The 11,036-nt window shown below is 31.2% G+C and overlaps 1 non-coding gene across 1 annotated transcript; it reads right to left on the reverse strand.

Moving 5' to 3' along the window:
- Nucleotides 1-10,226: 10,226 nt before the first annotated feature.
- LOC148555502 (small nucleolar RNA R71) lies at nt 10,227-10,334 on the reverse strand. The gene has a single exon (XR_015886380.1). It is a non-coding gene; the product is annotated as a small nucleolar RNA R71 (small nucleolar RNA).
- Between the last annotated feature and the right edge of the window lie 702 nt (nt 10,335-11,036).

Consider the following 11,036-nt stretch of genomic DNA (forward strand, 5'->3'; position numbering starts at 1 on the left):
AAAATTACTTAAATATAACTTTTTTAAGGTACTCCATGAACTTAGATGAATGAATATTATATGCAAAATGAATCATGATATATTGACACAAAAATTATTGTGCGTAAATTTTTTTAAAAAAAATAAACCTCTCTCATTAATAATAATATTGCAACTTAAATTTCAACGCTAATTGATATTATATATTGTGTAGGTACTTAGAATATATTAGAAGAGTAAGTTAATAATTTAAAGAGAAAAATTATTCTATATTAATTTATTTTTAAAAAAATTATCCTTGTTGAACTATTTTACTTTTATTCTTTAAAAATATATGCTAATAAAAAAATCTGTAACAATAATTTACATCCAATAAGAATATCTTAATGAGGTTACTGTGAAAAAATGAGTAGAAATTTTTTTCTTTAACGTAAATGAAGAAAAGAATTTTTTTTATAATAAACGTCTTTTTAAGAGTAATATTGGAACTTAAATTTAAACACCAATTATCATTATATATTCTATAAGTATCAAGAGTATATTAAAATAGTATGATAATAATTTAAAGAGAAAAATTATTCTTTATATATTTAATTAAAAAAATTACTTTGTTTAAACTATTTTGCAAGTGGAGCCATTTTAATAATTTTACAATTGAGAGTGAGCAATTTTTTTTACGGTTGAAAGTGAAACAGTTACATAATTCTCTCTCATGGATTATTGCAGAATTTATAAAACCGGAGTACGTGAACTGAATATGTAGTTTTAGATTATAAAAATAGGGGTAAAATAGGAAAAACGAATTGGATACCAAATCCTCCGTATTCCCATTATATATTGTTATAGATTATTCTTTTAAATTTTTTAATTTTTATTTTCATTATTTTTTTTACCATTCTCCGTACACATATCTATCATTATTTTTTTTCATTAAGTATTCATTATATCATATTTTAATAATTAATATAAATTTTAAAAAATTAAATAAATTTATATTTATTTTGATTACATTTAAGAGTGAATTATATGTATTCCTATAGTCAAAAAATAGACTTAACTTCTTCTATAATAAGTAAATTTTACAATAATTTAATCTATAAAAAATATTTCATCTTTTTATTTATCCTAAAAATTAAAATTAAAATTAATATTCATAGTTTTGAATAACAGAATTAAAATAAAATATGAAAATAAACCTTGAATAAAAATAAAAATACAAAATTTCGAATCCCGAAATATAAAATAATCCAAAGATAAAAAAATTACTTAAATATAATTTTTTTAAGGCACTCCATAAACTCAGATGAATGAATATTATATGCAAAATGAATTATGATATATTGACACAAAAATTATTCTGTGTAAATTTTAAAAAAAAATAATAAATCTCTCTCATTAATAATAATATCGCAACTTAAATTTGAACGCTAATTGACATTATATATTGTTTAGGTACTTTGAATATATTAGAAGAGTACGTTAATAATTTAAAGAGAAAAATTATTCTATATAAATTTATTTTAAAAAAAAATTATCCTTGTTGAACTATTTCACTTTTATTCCTTAAAAATATATGCTAATAAAAAAAATCTGCAACAATAATTTACATCCAATAGGAATATCTTAATGAGGTTACCGTGAAAAAATGGGTAGAAATTTTTTCTTTAACGTAAATGACAAAAGAATTTTTTTAATAATAAACGTTTATTTAAAAGTAATATTAGAACTTAAATTTAAACACCAATTATCATTATATATTGTATAAGTATCAAGAGTATATTAAAATAGTATGATAATAATTTAAAGAGAAAATTTATTGTTTATATATTTAATTAAAAAAATTACCTTGTTTAAACTATTTTGCAAGTGGAGCCATTTTAATAATTTTACTATTGAGAGTGAGTAATTTTTTTTAGAGTAAAGTATCGTTTTTGTCCCCAACGTTTGAGGTAAGTCCCAAAGTTGTCCCTAACATTTTAATCATCCTATTTAAGTCCCTAACGTTTCAAAACTCACTCAATGTTGTCCTGCCGTTAGGGATCCGCTAAAAGAATTGATGGCGGGACAAAATTGAGACGATTTTGAAACGTTAGGGACTTAAATAGGACGAAAATGTTAGGGACAAAAATGATACATAGAATTAAATTTTAATTTTATCCTTCAATAATATCAATTTTTTACTATACATAGTATTTAGTTATTTTTTAATCACATCTAAGTAAATTACACTTAATCATATTACTTTTATTTTAAATAAATTATTTTTTTTTATAATTTTACTCTTAAAGATTTTTAGTTATCATGAAATGTTTATAAAATGACTAGTATATAAACTTGCAGAAAAAAATAATATATAAAAAATAAAATATAAATTATACCTTTTGTCTCTAATGTATCAAAATTCTTTAAAATTATAAAAAAATAAATTTATTTAAAATAAAAGTAATGTGATTAAGTGTAATTTATTTAGATATAATTGAAAAATAATTAAATACTACGTACAGTAAAAAATTAATATTCTTGAAAGATAAAATTAAATTAAAAATTTATTTTTATGTATCGTTTTTGTCCCTAACATTTTCGTCATATTTAAGTCCCTAACGTTTCAAAATCGTCTAAATTTTGTCCCGCCGTCAATTCTGTTAACGGATCCCTAACAGCAGGACAACATTGAGTCAATTTTAAAATGTTAGGAACTTAAATAGGACGATTAAAACGTTAGGGACAACTTTGGGACTTATCCCAAACGTTGGGGACAAAAATGATACTTTACTCTCTTTTTTACGATTGAAAGTGGAACAGTTACATAATTCTCTCATGGATTATTGCAGAATTTACAAAAAGGGTGTACGTGACTGAATATGTAGTTTTAGATTATAGAAATAGGGGTAAAATAGAAAAAAATTGGATACCAAATCCTCCATATTCCCATTATATATTGTTATAGATGATAAGAGAAAATGATAGTGTATAATATGATGAGATGATATAATAAAAATAAAAATTAATAATTTTTAAAAATAATAAAATTAAAAAAATGATTTCAATAAGATTTTTTATCTATTGAAATTATAGATGAAAATAAAGAATGATTTCAATGTAAATTTTTTAATTTGCTTCTAATTAAACAAGATTGAGAAAATAAATAAATTTAATAATATTTATAAATAACTAATCTTTATATAATATTAGTAAGTGTTTATATTCATTTTGTTACACATAATAACAACAAAATATTTTTTAATCTTATTTTTCATTTAAATTTATTTATTTTATACAATTTACATGTTAAATAACTGAAGGAATTTTATTTTTTTAATAATTTATTTTTAATTATTAAAACTAAATTTATAATTTTAAAAATAAAAATATAAAATTAATTTCTTCAACTCAATAGAAAAGCGGCTGAACAAGCACGTGAGCCACTAGTAAAAGTAGTGAGGGAATAAGGACTAACGTGTTTCCTCACAAATTAGTAACAACATGAAATAAGTGAGGAAAGTTTATCAGTTGTTAAGCGGTCGCTAATTCCTCACTAAATAAGCTTTTGATTAGTGACTCAATTGCGACCAATTACTTCTAACATTTTCTCTGTTAGCTTTGGATTTATTACGACTCTGCGACGGATTTTCAACGAGATTAGCGAGTAATTTGCTTCAAATTAGGTAGGATATAGCTTTTACTTTGCGATATTATTGCCGTTGCCAAGTCGCTCACTAAATTAAACTTGCGATAACTTAGCGACAAATACATTTTGCCCGCTAATCAGCGACTTGAAATCAGTGAATGAAGTGTGTCAGTTGTTAAACGGTCGCAAATTTCTCGCTACTTAGGTCCTAGGCACTCAATATCCGTATTTCCACTTTGGCAACTAATTAGCAAGGAACACTATCCTAGTTGAATGATTTATCCGTTGTGACGAGTTAGCGACGACTATTTTCTGTCGCTATCCTAATTTTAAATTTTTACAATATTATGCGACAAATCAGCGAGAAACTAATTGCTCGCTAAAAATAAAATCCTTGGTGACAAATTAGCTAGGAATTTGTCCATCGTAGAATGCATTTCAAGTCTTTGTGACAGATTAGCTAGTAACATTGTTTCTCACTAATTAGCCTTTTCGCACAAAATTTATTTAGCGACGAACTAGCGTGGGAACGGTTTCTCGCTAATTGTGTCTCAAAATATTTGTGACGGAATAGTGACAATAATATCTCTCGCTACTTTATTTTTATTCGATTGAACCCCTAAGTGACTGATTTGCTAGAACATTGTCACTCACTAATTAATTTGTGACAAATTAGCGAGGAAATTTTTCCCGCTCTTTTTTTAGCCACCAAAGTCAATCTGCGAGAAAAAACTTACTTGTAAATCTCTCACTAATCGGTCTCTTTTCTCAAGTTCGGGAATGTTGTGACCGCTCATTAATTTTGTCGTTAGTGCGTCACTAATTTCTTGCAGGTTAGTGACGGATTAGTGAGAAAAAATATTTCTCGCAAAAATTCGTCGCTAATTTGTCAAATTCTTGTAGTGATGCTTGAATCTGACCTCGGGGCAAGCTTGGACTCAAACAGGGGCATTGTTCATACCCTGCCCCAAAACATAAAGTTAGGCCCAATAAGGATGAAAGGCCCACCTAAAAGGGGGTGACCTCTACTCATATCCGACCTCTTTAAAGAGGTCGGGGACGATGAAAGAGACCGGTTTGTACTTATCTAAATAAGTAACTATCTCCTCAAATCTCTCTTACAATCTCTATCTCCACTAAAAAATAGATTCTGACAAACTCCCAAGATAAAGGAAACAGTTATCCACCAATAAAGGTGGAACTACTCAAATAAAAGATCTACTAAAAACGTCCATAAGACCCTTACTAACATAAGCATTGGTGCAGGTACCACCCCCCACCTGTAACACCCTACTACACAGAGTTTTATGCTTAAATCGTAGAACAGAGGTAGTGTGGTGTTACAGACCTCTAATCATAAAATATATACATATAATAGAGTAAAGAGATAATATACTAGGAGCCTTGAAAAACGGGTAAATTAAAACCACAAAATAAAAAGCGCAACGCTTAGGGAATAGAATTACTTGCGTGCTAAGAAACCTAAAAAATTAAGGATAGGGATAAGCACAAGAGTAAAGAAAGCCAAGAATACATCATAACTAGCTACTGACTCAACCCGCAAAGCCTAGGCTGGCCGGAGAATATATATATACATGCATATACAGGTATCCCAAAATACTCCAAGTACAAAATAAGACCCTAGCTCTTCCGCAACCTCTATCAGGAACAAAATAAACAAGTTTCTTGGAGAGCAGGCTAAGTACATAGGTACATATATATACAAACAGAAAACCCAAAATAACCCAGGGACTACTCCGCTACGAAGATCCAGACGTCTAGCGAAGAGCCTCTCGACCTGCATCTGAAAATAACAACACCGTATGGGATGAGAACCGGAGGTTCTCAGCATGGTAAAGGTGCCACACGTATAATAAATAAGGTTATGGGAATGCCAGAGGCAATCCTAGAACTTCGTCATACAATTGTAAAACTTAATTTTCTAAGCAAAAGCCATAAATAGGTGTAGGTAATCTAGCTATTCCTAAACTTACTCAATTTTAAACCTAACATAAGCACCAACCCTTTTCACCTTTCCTCCGTCCCTCCGTCATCCATAATTCAGCAAAGACAAGCAACCAAACAAGTTCACGCACAAGTAAGAAGCAGATAGTACAAGTAGCAAGTAGAACAGGTAGCAGGATATATATATTCAGTTAGGCAATCCCAGGTAATGCATAGCAATCAAAACAAACAAACGCACATGATGTGTGCCTGTCCTATGGCTGATGAGACTCATCTATCGGTTATCTAGCCAACCCGACAAGTCCGAAAACCTTAGACTATCCCCCATCGCACATCCCCATGAGTCTATGCATAGATTTCACATTCATTCATCATTTAATCACTCAATGGGGGATATCCATACCCGGGAATTTATACATGCCTGGTCACCCTTACGACGTAGGGTCAACAGAGTATCAAGATTCAACCTAGAACACGTGGTGGCAACCCACGGTTCTATTACCCAGGAAAACTCGTATCTCAGATAACATCATTAATAAGTCATTTATGTTCATAATCATTAGTTATTCATTCATTCAAGCCATGGCATCATAACTTTATTTAATGTTCATCTCTTTTCTTATAAATCCTCATATCTTCCCTTTTCTTCATTTCCAAGTTACCTCATTTTCCTAGCTTCAACTAGTTACTCGACTTAGTACTATACCTTAAGTCTAGAAGGAAGAAAATGAAGGTTTAGAAGTAAAAATCTTGTTTCAACAATCAAAAATCCAGTTTTGCAGCAAGCAGAGGCCACGGGTGTGCGTGGGCCACGCGTACACGTGGTAGCGTGAAAAAGTAGCACACGCGCACGTTCCCTTACCATGCGTACTGATGAGCGGATAATTTATACGCTTTTTGGCATTGTTTTTACATAGTTTTTAGTATAATTTAGTTAGTTTTTAGTATACTTTTATTAGTTTTTAAATAAAAATCATATTTCTGGACTTTACTATAATTTTGTGTGCTTTTCTGTGATTTCAGGTATTTTCTGGCTGAAATTGAGGGACTTGAGCAAAAATCAAATTCAAAGGTTGAAGAAGGACTGCAGATGCTGGTGGATTCTGACCTCCCTGCACTCAAAGTGGATTTTCTGGAGTTCCAGAACTCCAAATGGTGCGCTTTCAATTGCGTTAGAAAGTAGACATCCAGGGATTTCCAGAAATATATAATAGTTCATACTTTGTCCGAGTTTAGATGACGAAAACTAGCATTCAACGCCAGTTCCATGTTGCATTCTGGAGTTAAACGCCAGAAACAGGTTGCAAAGTGGAGTTAAACGCCAGAAACAGGTTACAAACTGGCGTTCAACTCCAAGAGAAGCCTCTACACGTGTAAAGCTCAATGCTCAGCCCAAGCACACACCAAGTGGGCCCCAGAAGTGGATTTCTGCATCATTTACTCATTTCTGTAAACTCTAGTAACTAGTTTAGTATAAATAGGACTTTTTACTATTGTATTTACATCTTCAGATCATCTTTGATCAGTCTTATGCTATCTTAGACCTTTATGGGGGCTGGCCATTCGGCCATGCCTGGACTTTGTTCTTATGTATTTTCAATGGTAGAGTTTCTACACACCATAGATTAAGGTGTGGAGCTCTGCTGTTCCTCATGAATTAATACAAAGTACTATTGTTTTTCTATTCAATTCCAGCTTATTCTAATTCTAAGATATTCATTCGCACTTTAATATGAATGTGATGATCGTGGCAGTCATCATCATTCGCAACCTTTGAACGCGTGCCTGACAACCACTTCTGTTCTACCTTAGATTGAATGAATATCTCTGGGATTCCTTAATCAGAGTCTTCGTGGTATAAGTTAGAATACATGGACGGCCATTCTTGAGATCCAGAAAGTCTAAACCTTGTCTGTGGTATTCCGAATAGGATCTGGGAAGGGATGGTTGCGAAGAGCTTCAAACTCGCGAGTGTTGGGCGTAGTGACAGACGCAAAAGGATCAATGGATCCTATTCCAGTATGATCGAGGACCGACAAATGATTAGCCATGCAGTGACAGTGCATTGGACCATTTTCACTCAGAGGACAGGATGTAGCCATTGACAACGGTGATGCCTAACATACAGCTTGCCATAGAAAGGAGTATGAAAGATTGGATGAAAACAATAGGAAAGCAGAGGTTCAGGAGGAACAAACATCTTCATACGCTTATCTGAAATTCTCACCAATGAATTACATAAGTATCTCTATCTTTAATTTACGTTTTATTTATCTTTTAATTATTAAATCTTCATAATCAATTGAATCAGCCTGACTGAGATTTACAAGGTGACCATAGCTTGCTTCAAGCCGACAATCTCCGTGGGATCGACCCTTACTCACGTAAGGTTTATTACTTGGACAACCCAGTGCACTTGCTGGTTAGTTGTGCGAAGTTGTGACAAAGAACTAAGATTATGAACGTGCGTATTAAGTTTTTAGCGCCGTTACCAAGGAATGAACCGTCACGATTTTCGCGCACCAAGTTTTTGGCGCCGTTGCCGGGGATTGTTCGAGTTTGGACAACTGACGGTTCATCTTGTTGCTCAGATTAGGTAATTTTATTTTATTTTTAAGCTTTTTTATTTCTTATTTTTGAAAATAATACAAAAAAAAAATTTTCTTCTTCTTCGTTTTTCCAAAATAATTTTCGAAAAAAACCAAAAAAATTCTTATAAAATCATAAAAACCAAAAATTTTATGTTTCTTGTTTGAGTCTTGTGTCAAATTTTAAGTTTGGTGTCAATTGCATGTTTTTTAAAATTTGTGCATTTTTCGAAAACTCATGCATGTGTTCTTCATGATCTTCAAGTTGTTCTTGATAAGTCTTCTTGTTTGATCTTCATATTTTCTTGTTTTGTGTCTTTTCTTGTTTTTCATATGCATTTTCAATTTCTTAGTGTCTAAATATTAAAAATTTCTAAGTTTGGTGTCTTGCATGTTTTCTTTTATTGAAAATTTTTCAAAAATACATACTTGATGTTCATCATGATCTTCAAAGTGTTCTTGGTGTTCATCTTGACATTCATAATGTTCTTGCATGCATCATTTGTTTTGATCCAAAATTCTCATGCATTGAGTCTCTTTGATGTTTTTCTTTCTTCATTAAAAATTCAAAAAATAAAAAAAAATTATCTTTCTCTTATTTCACTCATAAATTTCGAAAATTTGAGTTTATTTTTTTTCAAAACTTTTTAAAATCTAGTTGTTTCTTATGAGTCAAATCAAATTTTCAATTTAAAAATTCTATCTTTTTCAAATCTTTTTCAAAAATCAAATCTTTTTCATTTTTCTTTTATGATTTTTGAAAATTTCAAATTGATTTTCAAAAATCTTTTTCTTATTTTATTTCATAATTTCAAAATCTTTACTAACAATTAATGTGATTGATTCAAAAATCTTTAAGTTTGTTACTTGCCTATTAAGAAAGGTCCAATCTTTAAATTTTAGAATAATACCTTTTTAGTTTCTTGTTAGTCAAGTAATCAACTTTGATTTCAAAAATCAAATCTTTTTAAATTTCTTTTTCAAATCTTTTTCAAAATAAATGTCAATCACATCTTTTTCAAAATCAATTTCAAAATCTTTTCCAACTTCTTTTCTAACTTCTTATCTTTTCAAAAATTAATTTTCAAATCTTTTTCAATTAACCACTTAACTTTTTGTTTGATTCTTATCTTTTTCAAAACTACCTAACTAACTCCCTCTCTCTAATTTTCGAAAATCCCTTCCCTCTTTTTCAAAATTCCTTTTTAAATTAACTAATTGTTTTAAATTTAATTTAATTTGATTCAATTTTCCTTTCTTAAATTTTCGAACTTTAATTTTTATTTTAAATTCAATTTAAAAATAAAAATACTTTTATTTTAATTTATTTAATTTTCGAATTTCTCTTCTCCTCATCTCTTTCTAATTATTTATTCATCTACTAACACCCCTCTTTCACCCAAGAATTCGAACTCATTCATCTCCCTTTGTTTGGATTCTTATTTTTTCCTTCCTCCATTCTTCTCTTCTTATACTTACATAAGGAATCTCTATACTGTGACATAGAGGATTCCAAATTTTCTTTTTTGTTTTCTTTTTTTTCATATGAGCAGGAACAAGGATAAGAATATTCTTGTTGAAGCTGATCCTGAACCTGAAAGGACTCTGAAGAGGAAGCTAAAGCACAACTCTCTGGAGAAAATATGACTGAAAATTTTGAAAAAGAAGGAGACATGGCCGAAAATAATAACAATGCAAGGAAGATGCTTGGTGACTTTACTGTACCTAATTCCAATTTACATGGAAGAAGCATCTCAATCCCTGCTATTGGAGCAAACAATTTTGAGCTGAAACCTCAATTAGTTTCTCTGATGCAACAGAATTGCAAGTTTTATGGACTTCCATCTGAAGATCCCTTTTTGTTCTTAACTGAATTCTTGCAGATCTGTGATACTGTTAAGACTAATAGGGTTGATCCCGAGGTCTACAGGCTTTTGCTTTTCCCATTTGCTGTAAGAGACAGAGCTAGAACATGGTTGGACTCTCAACCTAAGGATAGCCTGAACTTTTGGGATAAGCTGGTCACGGCTTTCTTAGCCAAGTTCTTTCCTCCTCAAAAGCTTAGCAAGCTTAGAGTAGATGTTCAAACCTTCACACAGAAAGAAGGTGAATCCCTCTATGAAGCTTGGGAGAGATACAAGGAACTGACCAAAAAGTGTCCTTCTGACATGCTTTCAGAATGGCCATCCTGGATATATTCTATGATGGTCTATCTGAATTATCTAAAATGTCATTGGACCATTCTGCAGGTGGATTTATTCACCTAAAGAAAACGCCTGCAGAAGCTCAAGAACTCATTGACATGGTTGCTAATAACCAGTTCATGTACACTTCTGAGAGGAATTCTGTAAGTAATGGGACACCTCAAAGGAAGGGAGTTCTTGAAATTGATGCTTTGAATGCCATATTGGCTCAGAACAAAATATTGACTTAACAAGTCAATATGATCTCTCAGAGTCTGAATGGATTGAAGGAATCATCCAACAGTACTAAAGAGGCATCTTCTGAAGAAAAAGCTTATGATCCTGAGAACCCTGCAATAGCAGAGGTGAATTACATGGGTGAACCCTATGGAAACACCTATAATCCCTCATAGAGAAATCATCCAAATTTCTCTTGGAAGGATCAACAAAAGCCTCAACAAGGCTTTAATAATGGTCGAAGAAACAGGTTTAGCAATAGCAAACCTTTTCCATCATCCACTCAGCAACAGACAGAGAATTCTGAGCAAAACCCATCTAGCTTAGCAAATATAGTCTCTGATCTATCTAAGGCCACTATGAGTTTCATGAATGAAACAAGGTCCTCCATTAGGAACTTGGAGGCACAAGTGGGCCAGCTGAGTAAAAGAGTCACTGAAACTCCTCCTAGTACTC

The sequence above is a fragment of the Arachis ipaensis genome, chromosome B6, assembly GCF_059453495.1.
Source record: "Arachis ipaensis isolate K30076 ecotype BB chromosome B6, ASM5945349v1, whole genome shotgun sequence".
Classification (NCBI taxonomy): Eukaryota; Viridiplantae; Streptophyta; class Magnoliopsida; order Fabales; family Fabaceae; genus Arachis; species Arachis ipaensis.